Source organism: Thalassophryne amazonica, chromosome 20 (genome assembly GCF_902500255.1).
Source record: "Thalassophryne amazonica chromosome 20, fThaAma1.1, whole genome shotgun sequence".
NCBI classification, from domain to species: domain Eukaryota; kingdom Metazoa; phylum Chordata; class Actinopteri; order Batrachoidiformes; family Batrachoididae; genus Thalassophryne; species Thalassophryne amazonica.
The window spans coordinates 4,096,026-4,114,832 of record NC_047122.1 but is presented as its reverse complement, the minus strand read 5'-3'; the positions used below and the strand labels follow the sequence as shown (position 1 = coordinate 4,114,832).

Genomic DNA, 18,807 nt, shown 5'->3' with positions numbered 1-18,807 from the left:
AAAAACTCCCTTTTAACAGGAAGAAACCTCCAGCAGAACCAGGCTCAGGGAGGGGCAGTCCTCTGCTGGGACTGGTTGGGGCTGAGGGAGAGAACCAGGAAAAAGACATGCTGTGGAGGGGAGCAGAGATCAATCACTAATGATTAAATGCAGAGTGGTGCATACAGAGCAAAAAGAGAAAGAAACACTCAGTGCATCATGGGAACCCCCCAGCAGTCTAAGTCTACAGCAGCATAACTAAGGGATGGTTCAGGGTCACCTGATCCAGCCCTAACTATAAGCTTTAGCAAAAAAGGAAAGTTTTAAGCCTAATCTTAAAAGTAGAGAGGGTGTCTGTCTCCCTGATCCAAATTGGGAGCTGGTTCCACAGGAGAGGAGCCTGAAAGCTGAAGGCTCTGCCTCCCATTCTACTCTTACAAACCCTAGGAACTACAAGTAAGCCTGCAGTCTGAGAGCGAAGCGCTCTATCAATCAATCAACCAATCAACTTTTTTCTTATATAGCGCCAAATCACAACAAACAGTTGCCCCAAGGCGCTCCATATTGTAAGGCAAGGCCATACAATAATTATAAAAAACCCCAACGGTCAAAACGACCCCCTATGAGCAAGCACTTGGCAACAGTGGGAAGGAAAAACTCCCTTTTAACAGGAAGAAACCTCCAGCAGAACCAGGCTCAGGGAGGGGCAGTCTTCTGCTGAGACTGGTTGGGGCTGAGGGAAAAAAACAGGAAAAAGACATGCTGTGGAGGGGAGCAGAGATCAATCACTAATGATTAAATGCAGAGTGATGCATACGGAGCAAAAAGAGAAAGAAACAGTGCATCATGGGAACCCCCCACAATCTACGTCTAAAGCAGCATAACCAAGGGATGGTTCAGGGTCACCCGATCCAGCCCTAACTATAAGCCTTAGCGAAAAGGAAAGTTTTAAGCCTAATCTTAAAAGTAGAGAGGGTGTCTGTCTCCCTGATCTGAATTGGGAGCTGGTTCCACAGGAGAGGAGCCTGAAAGCTGAAGGCTCTGCCTCCCATTCTACTCTTACAAACCCTAGGAACTACAAGTAAGCCCGCAGTCTGAGAGCGAAGCGCTCTAATGGGGTAATATGGTACTATGAGGTCCCTAAGATAAGATGGGACCTGATTATTCAAAACCTTATAAGTAAGAAGAAGAATTTTAAATTCTATTCTAGAATTAACAGGAAGCCAATGAAGAGAGGCCAACACGGGTGAGATATGCTCTCTCCTGCTAGTCCCCGTCAGTACTCTAGCTGCAGCATTCTGAACCAACTGAAGGCTTTTTAGGGAACTTTTAGGACAACCTGATAATAATGAATTACAATAGTCCAGCCTAGAGGAAATAAATGCATGAATTAGTTTTTCAGCATCACTCTGAGACAAGACCTTTCTGATTTTAGAGATATTGCGTAAATGCAAAAAGGCAGTCCTACATATTTGTTTAATATGCGCTTTGAATGACATATCCTGATCAAAAATGACTCCAAGATTTCTCACAGTATTACTAGAGATCAGGGAAATGCCATCCAGAGTAACGATCTGGTTAGACACCATGCTTCTAAGATTTGTGGGGCCAAGTACAATAACTTCAGTTTTACCTGAGTTTAAAAGCAGGAAATTAGAGGTCATCCATGTCTTTATGTCTGTAAGACAATCCTGCAGTTTAGCTAATTGGTGTGTATCCTCTGGCTTCATGGATAGATAAAGCTGGGTATCATCTGCGTAACAATGAAAATTTAAGCAATACCGTCTAATAATACTGCCTAAGGGAAGCATGTATAAAGTGAATAAAATTGGTCCTAGCACAGAACCTTGTGGAACTCCATAATTAACTTTAGTCCGTGAAGAAGATTCCCCATTTACATGAACAAACTGTAATCTATTAGACAAATATGATTCAAACCACCGCAGCGCAGTGCCTTTAATACCTATGACATGCTCTAATCTCTGTAATAAAATGTTATGGTCAACAGTATCAAAAGCAGCACTGAGGTCCAACAGAACAAGCACAGAGATAAGTCCACTGTCCGAAGCCATAAGAAGATCATTTGTAACCTTCACTAATGCTGTTTCTGTACTATGATGAATTCTAAAACCTGACTGAAACTCTTCAAATAGACCATTCCTCTGCAGGTGATCAGTTAGCTGTTTTACAACTACCCTCTCAAGAATCTTTGAGAGAAAAGGAAGGTTGGAAATTGGCCTATAATTAGCTAAGATAGCTGGGTCAAGTGATGGCTTTTTAAGTAATGGTTTAATTACTGCCACCTTAAAGGCCTGTGGTACATAACCAACTAACAAAGATAGATTGATCATATTTAAGATTGAAGCATTAAATAATGGTAGGACTTCCTTGAGCAGCCTGGCAGGAATGGGGTCCAATAAACATGCCGATGGTTTGGACGAAGCAACCAATGAAAATAACTCAGACAGAACAACCGGAGAGAAAGAGTCTAACCAAATACCGGCATCACTGAAAGCAGCCAAAGATAACGATACATCTTTGGGATGGTTATGAGTAATTTTTTCTCTAATAGTCAAAATTTTGTTAGCAAAGAAAGTCATGAAGTCATTACTAGTTAAAGTTAATGGAATACTCAGCTCAATAGAGCTCTGACTCTTTGTCAGCTTAGCTACAGTGCTGAAAAGAAACCTGAGGTTATTCTTATTTTCTTCAATTAGTGATGAGTAGAAAGATGTCCTAGCTTTACGGAGGGCTTTTTTATAGAGCAACAAACTCTTCTTCCAGGCTAAGTGAAGATCTTCTAAATTAGTGAGACGCCATTTCCTCTCCAACTTACGGGTTATCTGCTTTAAGCTACGAGTTTGTGAGTTATACCACGGAGTCAGACACTTCTGATTTAAAGCTCTCTTTTTCAGAGGAGCTACAGCATCCAAAGTTGTCTTCAAAGAGGATGTAAACTATTGACGAGATACTCTATCTCCCTTACAGAGTTTAGGTAGCTACTCTGCTCTGTGTTGGTATATGACAATAGAGAACATAAAGAAGGAATCATATCCTTAAACCTAGTTACAGCGCTTTCTGAAAGACTTCTAGTGTAATGAAACTTATTCCCCACTGCAGGGTAGTCCAACAGGGTAAATGTAAATGTTATTAAAAAATGATCAGACAGAAGGGAGTTTTCAGGGAATACTGTTAAGTCTTCTATTTCCATACCATAAGTCAGAACAAGATCTAAGATATGATTAAAGTGGTGGGTGGACTCATTTACTTTTTGAGCAAAGCCGATAGAGTCTAATAATAGATTAAATGCAGTGTTGAGGCTGTCATTCTCAGCATCTGTGTGGATATTAAAATCGCCCACTATAATTATCTTATCTGAGCTAAGCACTAAGTCAGACAAAAGGTCTGACAATTCACAGAGAAACTCACAGTAACGACCAGGTGGACGATAGATAATAACAAATAAAACTGGTTTTTGGGACTTCCAATTTGGATGGACAAGACTAAGAGTCAAGCTTTCAAATGAATTAAAGCTCTGTCTGGGTTTTGGATTAATTAATAAGCTGGAATGGAAGATTGCTGCTAATCCTCCCCCTCGGCCCGTGCTACGAGCATTCTGACAGTTAGTGTGACTCGGGGGTGTTGACTCATTTAAACTAACATATTCATCCTGCTGTAACCAGGTTTCTGTAAGGCAGAATAAATCAATCAATTATTATATCATTTACCAACAGGGACTTAGAAGAGAGAGACCTAATGTTTAATAGACCACATTTAACTGTTTTAGTCTGTGGTGCAGTTGAAGGTGCTATATTATTTTTTTCTTTTTGAATTTTTATGCTTAAATAGATTTTTACTGGCTATTGGTGGTCTGGGAGCAGGCACCGTCTCTACGGGGATGGGGTAATGAGGGGATGGCAGGGGGAGAGAAGCTGCAGAGAGGTGTGTAAGATTACAACTCTGCCTCCTGGTTCCAACCCTGGATAGTTACGGTTTGGAGGGTTTAATAAAATTGGCCAGATGAGATGAGAGCTGCTCCATCCAAAGTGGGATGGATGCCGTCTCTCCTAACAAGACCAGGTTTTCCCCAGAAGCTTTAATTGCTTATTTAAAAAATAAGAACCCTCCTACTCATCAAAACCTTTTAAGAGAAATTATGCAATACTTGCAATTGGAAAAACTAAAATTTTCTCTGAGAAAAAAACAACAGCTGTTTTACTCAATTTGGCAACCTTTTATTAACTACTATGAAAAAAGTTAAACACTATTTATAAATCAATTAAATAAACCACCTTGGATTTGGACAGCCCTCCTCCTAATGGTCCTCGCAAGCATTTCATTGTAGTATATGTCACATATTTATACTTTTGCAGGTCTTTTTATTTATTTATTTATTTATTTATTTTTAATTTATTGGTTCTGTTACCTGTTCTTGTTATTTTATTTTTCTATAATTGCATATATGTATATTGCATTGAGTACGCTCATGCATATATGTACACCATGATGGCAATATGTTTTGCCTACACCCCAGTGAAGTGTACCTCTGTTAAAATTCTGTTATATGAAAAACCTCAATAAAAATAATTGGGAAAGAGGAGACAGTCCACATAGACACCAAGATATTTGAAAGACTCACCCTGTTCTATCTCACTACCTCCAATGATGACCGGGTCATCGAACAGCAGCCCTTTGGGGTCAAAGACCATCTCTTTAGTTTTGACAACATTAAGAGTCAACTGGTGCCTCACACACCATGAATGAAAACAATCTATTTCATCCAAGTATATGGACGGACTCTCACCTGATGTCAGTAAACTCAAAATGATTGTGTCATCAGAGAATTTTAAAATTTTGTTGTAATCTGGCTGTTCACTCCTACACTCATTTGTATACAATGAAAAAAGAATAGGAGAACTTACAGCTCCTTGGGGCACTCCAGTGCTACATGTTTTGGTTTCAGATAAGGAATTATTTACCCTCACCTGTTGTGACCTATTTGTTAAAAAAGAATAAAATCACTTTACGAGGAAAGAGCTAACATTTAGGTTAATTAATTTCTGCATAAGTAAGTAAGGATGGACTGTGTCAAAAGCTGATGTAAAGTCGGCAAATAGAACACGTGCATAAGCATCTGACTTTTCTAGATGTTTACAGATCATATGAGACATGCTAACGTCATCAGTAGTGCCAATACCCTCTTTATATGCAAATTGCAGATGATCCAAGTGAGGAGACACTTCTGATTTCAACCTGTTCACCATAATTTTCTCGAAACATTTCATGACAATACTTGCCAAAGCCACAGGTCTATAATCTTTGTTTGTGACTGGGCAAGAAATCTTTGGTATAGGTATAATAATTGACTTTTTCCAGAACTGTGGAACTAAACAGCTTGTGGCAGACATCTGAAAAACAGGGTAAAAGGCCTTAGCTAGCTGCTCTGCACAGTTTTTAAGAAGGAAGGCTGACAGGCCGTCCGGACCAGCAGCTTTTTTACTGGAGACTTTGCTAAAAATAGCTTGAGTCTCCTGTAAGTCAATGTCATAACTTTTAATATCAGTGTCCACAATTAAATCAAAACTAAAAGCAAATTTCATGTCATTTCCAACATCAAACCTCAGAAAAAAATCATTTAAACTGTTAGCAAATTCCTCATCATTCATAGTTATCAAGTGCTGTTTTTTTTGTGTTCATGCCTATAATCCTCTTCATTGAGCCCCACAGTTTTTTATTGTCCATGGAGCTCAGGCTCCTTTCCAAGCGTTCATGCTCCTTTTCTCTTGCATTTTTAAGCACAACATTTAGTTCCTTTTGGGCTGCAGCTGCTGCTATTCTATCCTTGTTTTTAAAAGCCAATCGCTTTTTGTTTATGCTGTTTTTTACGTCACTAGTTATATAAGACTTATTATTAACAAGTGTGTAATTTGTTTGTTTGGTACAACAATGTCTACAAAAAAATGTATATAGTCTGTAATAGTTTCTGTGGCTTCATTTAACTCCAACTTGTGAAAGATGCTCCAGTCCGTACAAGAAAAACATGCTTTCAATGTCTCCACACTGTCCTCAGTCCACACCAGCACAGATTTGTGCTGTGGCTTTGATGATTTAAGCACAGTTTTATATGTGGGCATCAGCTGGACAGTGGCATGATCTGAGTTTGCAAGTGGAGGAAGTGCCTTTGCTCTATAAGCACTTTTTATATTTCCAAAACATTTGTCCAAAACTTTGTCCTTCCGAGTGCCACATTTAATGTACTGATAAAAACCAGGCAATGCCTGCTCCAGGTGGCAGTGATTAAAATCACCCAGAATAAAGACAGCGGCTGCAGGGGTGCGCTGAAGTTGATTCTGCGCGCAGTCAGACAACCGATTTGCAGCTCTTTTTGCGTTCCCGTCAGGTGGAACATAAGCCGCCAAGATTAAGATGTTACCAAATTCCGGGGGTAAATAAAATGGACGCAGGGACAAACAAAGCAGTTCCAAATCCTGGTCACATGACCGTTCACGGACAGTGTACTGTTTGCACCATTCACTCGTAACATAGACACAGGGCCCCCCTCCTCTGGTCTTTCCCGATGATGCAGGCCTGTCTGCGTGCACACAATAAAAGCCTTCGATGTCAAATAAATTGTCTGGAATTTCAAGCAAGCGTTCCACCCAGTCTTGAACTCTGAAACCTTAGTTGATATTATCCTTCAAGAATGGCTCAGGATCCTGCAGCTCCCTCATTTCACCGCCAGGAGGCGGGCCATCTCTCCACACCGCAGGCACCCCAGTGCGGCACCTTTACTTTATTTATTGTAAATAAATATATTTTCCTTTGTACTCTTCTCTGTGTCCAGCTCCCTGCATTTGGGTCTATTGCCTGCAACGGTTCGGTTCCACCCAAACCTCTAACCATAACACAGTCTTCAGTATTAATATCTTTAATATGATACGAGCGTGTGAAGCTCTTACTTTCACCCCTGATTATTTACTATCTTTAACTTAATTTCATCCATCCATCCATCCATTTTCTTCCGCTTTATCCGGAGTCAGGTCGCGGGGGCAGCAGCTCAAGCAAAGCCGCCCAGACCTCCCGATCCACACATACCTCCCCCAGCTCCTCCGGGGGAACCCCAAGGCATTCCCAAGCCAGCCGAGAGATGTAGTCCCTCCAGCGTGTCCTGGGTCTTCCCCGGGGCCTCCTCCTAATGGGACGTGCCCGGAACACCTCTCCAGCGAGGCGTCCAGGGGGCATCCGGAAAAGATGCCCGAGCCACCTCAACTGACTCCTTTTGACGTGGAGGAGCAGCGGCTCAACTCCGAGCTCCTCCCGAGTGACCGAGCTCCTTACCCTATCTCTAAGGGAGCGCCCAGCCACCCTGCGGAGGAAACTCATCTCGGCCGCTTGTACTCGCGATCTCGTTCTTTCGGTCATGAGCCAAATCTCATGACCATAGGTGAGGATCGGAACGTAGATCAATCGGTAAATCAAGAGCTTTGCCCCCCTACTCAGCTCTCTCTTCACCACGACGGTCCAATACAGCGACCGCATCACTGCAGATGCTGCACCAATCCGTCTATCGATCTCATGCTCCATCTGTCCCTCACTCGTGAACAAGACCCCGAGATACTTAAACTCCTCATCTTGAGGCAAGGACATTCCACCGACCTGAAGAGGGCAAAGCACCTTTTTCCGGTCGAGAACCATGGCCTTGGATTTGGAGGTGCTGATTTTCATCCCGGACACTTCACACTCGGCTGCAAACCGCCCCAGTGCACGCTGAAAGTCCTGATTTGACGAAGCCAACAGAACCACATCGTCCGCAAACAGCAGAGACAAGATTCTGTGGTTCCCAAACCAGACCCCCTCTACACCCTGGCTGTGCCTAGAAATTCTGTCCATAAAAATAATGAACAGAACTGGTGACAAAGGGCAGCCGTGGCGGAGGCCAACGTGCACTGGAAACAGGTTTGACTTACTGGACTGGTTGGGCGAACTCCCATGAACCCTCGAGCACCCGATGGAGCGTGTAGAGCTGGTCCAGTGTGCCGCGACCAGGACGAAAACCACACTGCTCCTCCTGAATCCAAGGTTCGACCATCAGTCAAATTCTCCTCTCCAGTACTCTGGAATAGACCTTACCAGGGAGGCTGAGGAGTGTGATCCCCCTATAGTTGGAACACACCCTCCGGTCCCCCTTCTTAAACAGAGGGACCACCACCCCGGTCTGCCAATCCAGAGGCACTGTCCCCGATCACCACGCGATGTTGCATAGGCGTGTCAGCCAAGACAGTCCCACAACATCCAGAGACTTGAGGTACTCAGGACGGATTTCATCCACCCCAGGAGCCTTGCCACCGAGGAGCTTTCTAATCACCTTGGTGACTTCGGCCTGGGTAATGGATGAGTCCACCCCTGAGTCCCCAGTCTCTGCTTCCTCTTTGGAAGATGTGACGATGAGATTGAGGAGATCCTCGAAGTACTCCTTCCACCACCCCACAACATCTCCAGTCAGGGTCAACAGCTCCCCACCTGCACCATAAACAGTGCTGGTGGAGAGCTGCTTCTGCCTCCTGAGGCGTCGGACGGTTTGCCAGAATCTCTTCGAGGCCGACCGATAGTCCTCCTCCATGGCCTCCCTGAACTCCTCCCAGACCCGAGTTTTTGCCTCTGCGACTGCACGGGCTGCGGCATGCTTGGCGTGCCAGTACCTGTCAGCTGCCTCTGGGGTCCCACCTACCAACAAAGATAAGTAGGACTCCTTCTTCAGCTTGACGGCATCCCTTACTTCGGGTGTCCACCACCGGGTTCGGGGATTGCCGCCGCGACAGGCACCAGAGACCTTGTGACCACAGCTACGAGCGGCCGCATCGACAATGGAGGTGGAGAACATGGTCCACTCGGACTCCATCTCGCCAACCTCCCCCGGGATCTGGGAGAAGCTCTCCCAGAGGTGGGAGTTAAAGACCTCACTGACAGAGGGTTCCGCCAGTCATTCCCAGCAGACCCTCACGATATGTTTGGGCCTGCCAGGTCTGACAGGCTTCCTCCCTCCCAGTGGATCCAACTCACCACCAGGTGGTGATCGGTCGACAGCTCTGCCCCTCTCTTCACTCGAGTGTCCGAGACACGTGGCCGAAGGTCAGATGATACGACTATAAAGTCGATCATCGACCTCCGGCTCAGGGTGTCCTGGTGCCACGTGCACTTATGGACACCCTTGTGCTCGAACATGGTGTTCGTGATGGACAAACTGTGACTAGCACAGAAGTCCAACAACTGAACACCACTCGGGTTCAGATCGTGGAGGCCGTGCTTCCTGATCACCCCCCTCCAGGTCTCACTGTTGCCGCCCACGTGGGCATTGAAATCCCCCAGGAGAACAATTAATTTCATAATGAAATGAATTAAGGATCAGACTAGTATCTCATATCGTGGCAGACATAATGTGTTTGACAAGCTGATGGTATTATTTTCTATCTGGACTGAGACTAACAAATTCATTCAAGTCTATTATATAAATAGTCTGAGTCTTCTGTGTATTTGTTTTGACAAATAGTGGCTGTGCAAATGTGGGACTGAGTTTGAATACATGTAACAGCACGGAAAATGCAGATTTATCCTCAAACTCTCTTGAAAACATTGATCATGTCCACACTGATTTCTGTTTATGTCTGGTTGTTAGATGTTAACCAAGATGGCGGCGCTCTGGCAAAAGCCAGCAAATGAGCGGATCGCCCCGGTCCTCCTGAGTAAATAGAAATCGATGATATACTCTTATGTTAGTATGAAATTAATCTCACTCGTGTGTATATTTTTATATTAGTAACAGAATATACAGTGTCAGAGATGGTTATACCCTCATCACACATACGCCGACTGAAGCTGAATGGCATCAGAGTGGTGTCAGAATGACACATCCGGTCACAGTCAGGAAGTATTGAGGTGTGGCCTGAAGATGGACAGATGATGGACGACGGTCTCTGAGCAGTCTCATAGTTGGTCTCATTCGCTCAGCTGTCCCGAGTGTGTTGCATAGTTCAAAACACTCTTGGTGCAGTTGAGATAGGACGCACATCTGATGGCAGTCTATGTGCAGTTTCTGCACCATCTGATTGGAATCTACATATTCTGACAGCATCATAACAGCATTTGAGCTCTGAAATGGGTCAGTTATGGCCAAGCCTGCTGGCATGTTGTCCCATGTATGACCACTTCCACTCTACTCAGGCCAGGGAGGGCAAAGGAAATGTTGATATGACATGTATGTGGCATGCAATCAAACTGAAAGCACCATGTGCCACTGCGCAGCGCATGTTGCTGCAGATCTGAAAAGACTATAACATCTATAATAGACCTTACAGTACAGATACATTTACATTCCTTCCCAGGGGCGACGCAAATAATGTAAAATATTGTGCCCATCATATCTGTGACACCACGGGCAGCTGTGCCTCTCCATGTTCTCATGCACAGTAATGTGTCACTGCAGGTGCCAGAGGTTCGGAGCTGAACGGATGTCACAACTGTAATATATATATTTAAAGAATAATTCTGTTGTGTCCGATGATTTGCGATTCATGCTGGTTATATGGTCGCAAAATGAGCTATACCGGTGACGCAATAGCGGAGCCAGTAAAATGGATATTTGCGACCATATAACAGCATGACCATCTGCAAATCATCAGACACAAGGGAGTTATTTCCATTCTAATCCAATTGCATTGTTTGCACAGTTCATTTTTCTGTAGGTAATTTGGTCGGCGAGGCTTACCGTGAGGCAGCATCGCTCCAACAGCTGTCAGGGTGCGGAGTAATCCATCAAATGTGAAACGGTAACTCTGTGTCAGAATCCACATCAGTACTTTTGTATGGTAGCTTAAATTCACCCAGTTCAGTGGCGGCGGCGGTACGTGATGTTCTCTCGCTCTCAGCTAATAGTGCCATTATGACATCTGCGTAGCAGCAGTCTGTTTCATCTAGCTGTTGTCTAAATACGCTGGGGATGCGATTGTGCAGGTGTGGACGAGGAAGTCCGGATGGGATCCACCCACAGTCTACATGCCTCTTTCCTTCCTGACTGCGTCCAGAATATTGCCATTTTTGCCATGTCGGCCTGGTTCGTGCACATTCTTGCTATGTATGACGGCAGCTTTAGCGACTGTCATGTAACTCACCAGATTGAGAGAAAAAACATTTCCATTGTATGAATTTGATCTTACACAATATCTCAGGATGGAAAACCTGATGTGAAGAAAAAAAAAACAAACAAACCCAGAGGCAAATTAAAAAGAGATAAATTGAGACTGATGAAAGTGAGACTTCTACGGTAATTGAATCGCTAAACGACTGGCGAGATATTTATCACGACCAAGCATTCAGACTGTAAAACTGAAGTCACTACTTTACAGATGGACACAAAAATAAAACATTTTCTCACCTTTTTTCAGCAATTTTATTCATTTCCCCACATCATTAATATCATGACATATAATACACACTTATAAAAGCTCACTCCACAGTCCTTTGTCAGTTTGTTTCTGCACCTGAACACTGTACAAAACAGCATTTTCAGATGACTTTAACCCAAGTTGAAGTCACTAAATCATGGATTTCTGTTGAATCTAATGCCTGAGGACCAGAGGTGGAAACGTCCCACCATGTGTTACTTCTAAAACAGGTGATCTCAATAATGAGCTCATTCACCTGCCTGAAGACTTGAACTAATTACGATCAGCTACTTTATTATGAAGATGGAACAGATATGTGACTTTTTTGAGTTTTCTTTCCACTGGTCCTGACGACGCGTAATGACGCTAAGAAAGATGGCGGCTGCCCGGCAACAGCCCACAGGCTGCGCGCGCCACCTAGCGGATTAAATAAAAATCGATGTTTCAAACTCAGGATTTATTTTCAGGATCATCACTGCTCGACTCTAAACCAAACGCTGCCATCAGGACCTGTACAGACAGCAGTATTTTATTAACTTTAAAATGTGAAAAACTTTTTCACAATATAACTCCTTCAGCACAGATTAACATTCGCCAGACTCAGTCATCTGCTGACCAATCAGATACCGATGTGGCTCAGGCAACAACCAATCAGTTCTCTGTATGCAACGGGAGAAAACCAGCCAATCACCGCCTGAGAGGGCTCACGGCGAGAAGGCGGACCAATGGGCGGCGAGCCTGCCTGCGCTGACGGGGTGACCGTCCGCTGAGGCCCAATGAGCGGCTCAGTGCTGCCTGCCGGTGCCGGGGACTGGTGGTGAGGAGCTGCAGCGGCGCTACGGGACTGGACCGTCAACCGGGAGAGTGGACACACTGAGGCCGACGGAGACGTAGGTGAGTCCGTGGAGGGGCGGGAGGCCCGGATCGGGCCGCGGCCGCGTCAGCGCCGCGTCTACTTTCGGAGTGTGTTGGGCGACGTGCCGCTGTTCCGACAGACAATAGAGTTGCTAGCTGCTCATTGATGCACAGTGACAGAACCAGACCCATGGGTTTGGACCGTGGCCGGCTTCGCTGTGTGTGCGAGTCCGGGACCACGGTACCGCGACGAGTCTTTGTTTGGTCCACGGTCTCTGGGGTTGAGCGGGTCTGTGGAAAATACAGATCCTCGGAGCAGCGGAGTGTTACAAGTGAAGGCGGCTGCGTGAAGAGGCCGCGGATGGAGACGCACAGAAAAGCATCAGCCATTTAAAGTGAGCAGGGGCCACACAACTACTGCTGCTAAGACTACTACTACTACTTACAGTACTACTGCTGCTAAGAGTACTACTACTAGTACTACTACTGCTAAGAGTACTACTACTACTATTTATAGTACTACCGCTAATAGTACTATTACTGCTGCTGATAGTACTACTACTGCTACTTATAGTACTACTGCTGCTAAGAGTACTACTACTACTACTACTACTACTTATAGTATTACTGCTGCTAATAGTACTATTACTACTACTATTTATAGTACTACCGCTAATAGTACTATTACTGCTGCTGATAGTACTACTACTGCTACTTATAGTACTACTGCTGCTAAGAGTACTACTACTACTACTACTACTTATAGTATTACTGCTGCTAATAGTACTATTACTACTACTATTTATAGTACTACTGCTGCTAATAGTACTATTACTACTATTTATAGTACTACTGCTGCTAATAGTACTATTACTGCTGCTGATAGTACTACTGCTAAGAGTACTACTACTAGTGCTGCTAAGAGTACTACTGCTGCTAATAGTACTATTACTGCTGCTGATAGTACTACTGCTGCTAAGAGTACTACTACTAGTACTACTACTGCTAAGAGTACTACTACTACTATTTATAGTACTACTGCTAATAGTACTATTACTGCTGCTGATAGTACTACTACTGCTACTTATAGTACTACTGCTGCTAAGAGTACTACTACTACTTATAGTACTACTGCTGCTAATAGTACTATTACTACTACTGCTACTTATAGTACTACTGCTGCTAAGAGTACTATTACTGCTGCTGATAGTACTACTACTACTAAGAGTACTACTACTAGTAGTACTACTACTACTACTGCTAAGAGTACTACTACTACTAGTACTGCTAAGAGTGCTACTACTACTACTATTTATAGTACTACTGCTGCTAATAGTACTATTACTGCTGCTGATAGTACTACTGCTGCTAATAGTACTACTACTAGTACTACTGCTGCTGATAGTACTACTGCTGCTAAGAGTACTACTACTAGTACTACTACTGCAAAGAGTACTACTACTATTTATAGTACTACTGCTAATAGTACTATTACTGCTGCTGATAGTACTACTACTGCTAAGAGTACTACTACTATTTATAGTACTATTGCTACTAATAGTACTATTAATGCTGCTGATAGTACTACTGCTGCTAAGAGTACTACTACTAGTACTACTGCTGCTAAGAGTACTACTACTACTAATATTTATAGTACTACTGCTAATAGTACTATTACTGCTGCTGATAGTACTACTGCTGCTAAGAGTACTGCTTCTGATAGTACTACTGCTGCTAAGAGTACTACTACTAGTACTGCTGCTGCTAAGAGTACTACTACTGCTGCTACTGCTAAGAGTACTACTACTGCTGCTGCTGCTAAGAGTACTACTACTGCTAAGAGTACTACTACTACTGCTGCTGCTAAGAGTACTACTTCTACTGCTACTACTACTAGTAGTACTGCTAAGAGTACTACTACAACTACTACTGCTGCTAATAGTACTATTACTGCTGCTGATAGTACTACTGCTGCTAAGAGTACTACTACTACTAGTACAAGAACTACTGCTGCTAAGAGTACTACTACTACTAGTACAACTACTGCTGCTAATAGTACTACTACTACTACGAGTACAACTACTACTGCTGCTAATAGTAGTACTACTACTAGTACAACTACTGCTACTAAGAGTACTACTACTGCGACTACTACTATTTATAGTGCTACTGCTGCTAATAGTACTATTACTGCTGCTGATAGTACTGCTGTTAAGAGTACTACTACTACTACTAGTACAACTACTGCTGCTGCTAATAGTACTACTACTACTAGTACAACTACTGCTGCTGCTAAGAGTACTACTACTAGTAGTACTCTTAGCAGTACTACTGCTACTACTACTGCTACTACTACTAGTAGTACTGCTAAGAGTACTACTACTAGTAGTACTCTTAGCAGTACTACTGCTACTACTACTACTGTGACTGCTGCTGATAGTACTACTGCTGCTAAGAGTACTACTACTAGTACTACTGCTGCTAAGAGTACTACTACTACTATTGCTACTACTACTAGTAGTACTCTTAGCAGTACTACTACTGCTACTACTACTACTGCTGCTAAGAATACTACTACTGCGACTACTACTATTTATAGTACTACTGCTGCTAATAGTACTATTACTGCTGCTGATAGTACTACTGCTGCTAAGAGTACTACTACTGCTGCTGCTAAGAGTACTACTACTACTGCTGCTGCTGCTAGTAGTACTGCTAAGAGTACTACTACTACGACTACTACTATTTATAGTACTACTGCTGCTAATAGTACTATTACTACTACTAGTACAACTACTGCTGCTGTTAATAGTACTACTACTAGTACAACTACTACTACTAGTACTGCTAAGAGTAGTAGTAGTACTACTACTACTACTAGTACAACTACTGCTACTGCTAAGAGTACTACTACTACTAGTACAACTACTGCTGCTGCTGGTAGTACTACTGCTCTTAATAGTACTACTACTGCTGCTAATTCTTTTGGCACTAAAAACAAAAGTGTTTTTGTATTGTTTTCCATGTAACAAACACTGTAAATAACTGATTTTTGCTCACATCGGACAAAACGTCCTGTCCGACAGCAATGCAGTTTCATTAAAAACCCCTCGCAGGTACCGGACAGAGCAGTCTGGCCCTGCCCAGTAACAGAGGTACGAAATGATGTTCAGCGCTGACATCCATCCGATCCACACTACAATTAAGATATCTGCAGCCAACAGCCAATCAGTTAACATACTTGCAGCTTGGGACTCCAGCGAGGGCGGACGCATATCCTCCTCTCTTCCTTATCTATGCGCCAACCTTCAAAGTCCCTACTTCACCAGACTGTGAATTCTTCAAACTTTATTGGATTAACAATGGAATTGATCAGCTGGTCTCTGAACGCTATTGACACCATTTTTTTCTACAAGAAGATCAGGGCCGGGGGACCCTGCGTGCCCAGATGGAACCTACCCTGTGGGCTTTGTTCTTGACGCCTGGGAGATGTGGCGTGTCGCATGCTTTGCGCCATTCTCTGTGGAGGATGTTTATTTATATTTGGTTTCATAGTAGGAGGGCTGGTACTTATTGGCTTATGTGCTACCCTGACCTACCAGAAAATTGGCAAGACAGCTGCCACCAGAACCACGACCTCTCACCTGTCCGCCATGATTAATGAGTTGGGCAAGGCGATGCATTCTCAGACTGCGTTAACCCTTGAACTTGGACGCAAATTGGATGGCATCTCGGAGCAAATGTGCACTTTGCAGAGGAAGATTTCAGAGACCGGGGAATATTCATAATTTGGGATCTGGTTTGTTCATGTGAAACTGTAAAAGTGTTTTTCACTGCTCAACCACAAACACGGCAGGCTTATCAGCCTCTGAAGGACAAAATGCCCCATTGTTTTCCTCCAGAAGAATGTCTACGGCCTTGGTGAACATTCGGCTGCCCCTTATCTTCTCTAACTCTCACACAGACAGAAAAAGAACTGACTCACACAAGGACTGTAAGCATGCTACACCCCCACCACGCACCCCATCCCGGCCCCTGCTCACGCCACTCCTCCCAAGCTGTCGGCGGCACGACTCATGTTGCAGCGGCCCTCACCCACTTTGCCTCAATTCGAATGGCAGACTGCTTCAAGTTTAGTGCACATAAACAATGTCAAATGTATATGTGTTGTCTTTAATTTTGATGTGTGCCATTATTACGGTAAACAAGTAATAATTGTGGATTAATTGTTGTATTTTGTCTGAGGTAATTGGAGTGTAAACGTATTTTATTGTTGTTGCATTTGTGATGACAATGACAATAAATCTCATTCATACTGTGAGCTATACCTCTCCGCATATCAGGCACCTCCCCAGCCGATCCATGCACTACTCATCAGCTTGTTTATATCACACCATCGACTGACAGATTCTTCCCATCCAAAAAGGCCTGTGTCACTCTTGGAATCGAATCATCCCCTTCAGTTTCCCCACTGTTGGTGCGGCACACTCGCTCACTACTCATACGGAGCCCACTTCATGTGATGCACTTAACTAAAGACAACTTTGTGATTGCCCTCGATGTCAGGCTCCACCCCCACGTCCGACATCTCTCACATGGTGTCATCAGATGGTTGTGTGCCCCAAGAAATCTGGCAAACCCAGACCCACAGTCAACTTCCAGGTGCTTAATCGCCACGCTACCAGAGAAACACACCACACCCAGTCGCCATTCCACCAGGTGAGCCTAGTGCAGTGGCGGAGGAATTGTCATCTGTTGGTGGTCCAGCGTTGACAGTGCTCTCGACAGAATGCTTCCTTAGTGATTGGTGTGTCCAACACCGCCTCTCCTCCGTGGCATTCCCTCACAGCAACTGTCGACGGAGGTGGTAGTCAAAACTATCAAATGTATGATAACTGACAATATAGTCTATGGGTCAATGAACACTGACAAATTTCAAAGAGCCATGCTGCAGTATTGTAATACGCCAGACTGCGGTTCCCATCTCTCCCCAGCGTTTTCAGAAGACCCATAAGTCAAATCAAATCAATTTTATTTATATAGCGCCAAATCACAACAAACAGTTGCCCCAAGGCGCTTTATATTGTAAGGCAAAAGCCATACAATAATTACAGAAAAACCCCAACGGTCAAAACGACCCCCTATGAGCAAGCACTTGGCGACAGTGGGAAGGAAAACTCCCTTTTAACAGGAAGAAACCTCCAGCAGAACCAGGCTCAGGGAAGGGCAGTCTTCTGCTTGGACTGGTTGGGGCTGAGGGGAGAGAATCAGGAAAAAGACATGCTGTGCAAGAGAGCAGAGATCAATCACTAATGATTAAAAGCAGAGTGGTGCATACAGAGCAACAAGAGGTGAATAAAAAGAAACACTGGGTGCATCATGGGAACCCCCCAGCAGTCTAAGTCTATAGCAGTATAACTAAAGGATGGTTCAGGGTCACCTGATCCAGCCCTAACTATAAGCTTTTTGAAAAAGGAAAGTTTTAAGCCTAATCTTAAAAGTAGAGAGGGTGTCTGTCTCCCTAATCAGAATTGGGAGCTGGTTCCACAGGAGAGGAGCCTGAAAGCTGAAGGCTCTGCCTCCCATTCTACTCTTAAAAACCCTAGGAACTACAGGTAAGCCTGCAGTCTGAGAGCGAAGCGCTCTATTGGGGTGATATGGTACTATGAGGTCCCTAAGATAAGATGGGACCTGATTATTCAAAACCTTATAAGTAAGAAGAAGAATTTTAAATTCTATTCTAGAATTAACAGGAAGCCTAGTCCCCATCTGTACTCTAGCTGCAGCATTTTGAATTAACTGAAGGCTTTTCAGGGAACTTTTAGGGCAACCTGATAATGAATTACAATAGTCCAGCCTAGAAGAAATAAATGCATGAATTAGCTTTTCAGCATCACTCTGAGACAAGACCTTTCTAATTTTAGAGATATTGCGCAAATGCAAAAAGCAGTCCTTCATATTTGCTTAATATGTGCATTGAAGGACATATCCTGATCAAAAATGACTCCAAGATTTCTCACAGTATTACTGGAGGTCAGGGTAATGCCATCCAGAGTAAGGATCTGGTTAGACGCCATGTTTCTAAGATTTGTGGGGCCAAGTACAATAACTTCAGTTTTATCTGAATTTAAAAGCAGGAAATTAGAGGTCATCCAAGTCTTTATGTCTGAAATACATTCCTGCAGTTTAACTAATTGGTGTGTGTCCTCTGGCTTCATGGATAGATAAAGCTGGGTATCATCTGCGTAACAATGAAAATTTAAGCAATGTTTTCTAACAATACTGCCTAAGGGAAGCATGTATAAAGTGAATAAAATCGGTCCTAGCACAGAACCTTGTGGAACTCCATAATTAACCTTAGTCCGTGAAGAAGACTCCCCATTTACATGACGAAATTGTAATCTATTAGATAAATATGATTCAAACCACTGCAGCGCAGTGCCTTTAATACCTATGGCATGCTCTAATCTCTGTAATAAAATTTTATGGTCAACAGTATCAAAAGCAGCACTGAGGTCTAACAGGATGAGCACAG

The 18,807-nt window shown here is 43.6% G+C and overlaps 1 protein-coding gene across 1 annotated transcript in view; it reads left to right on the top strand.

Moving 5' to 3' along the window:
* Positions 1 to 12,211: 12,211 nt before the first annotated feature.
* The window catches only part of LOC117502338 (transcriptional repressor p66-beta-like), a 168,964-nt gene continuing 162,368 nt past the window's right edge, over positions 12,212 to 18,807 (top strand). The window contains exon 1 of the mRNA XM_034161379.1: positions 12,212 to 12,307. The gene's annotated coding sequence lies outside the window, so the exon portion shown is untranslated. The remainder of the gene's footprint in view (positions 12,308 to 18,807) is intronic.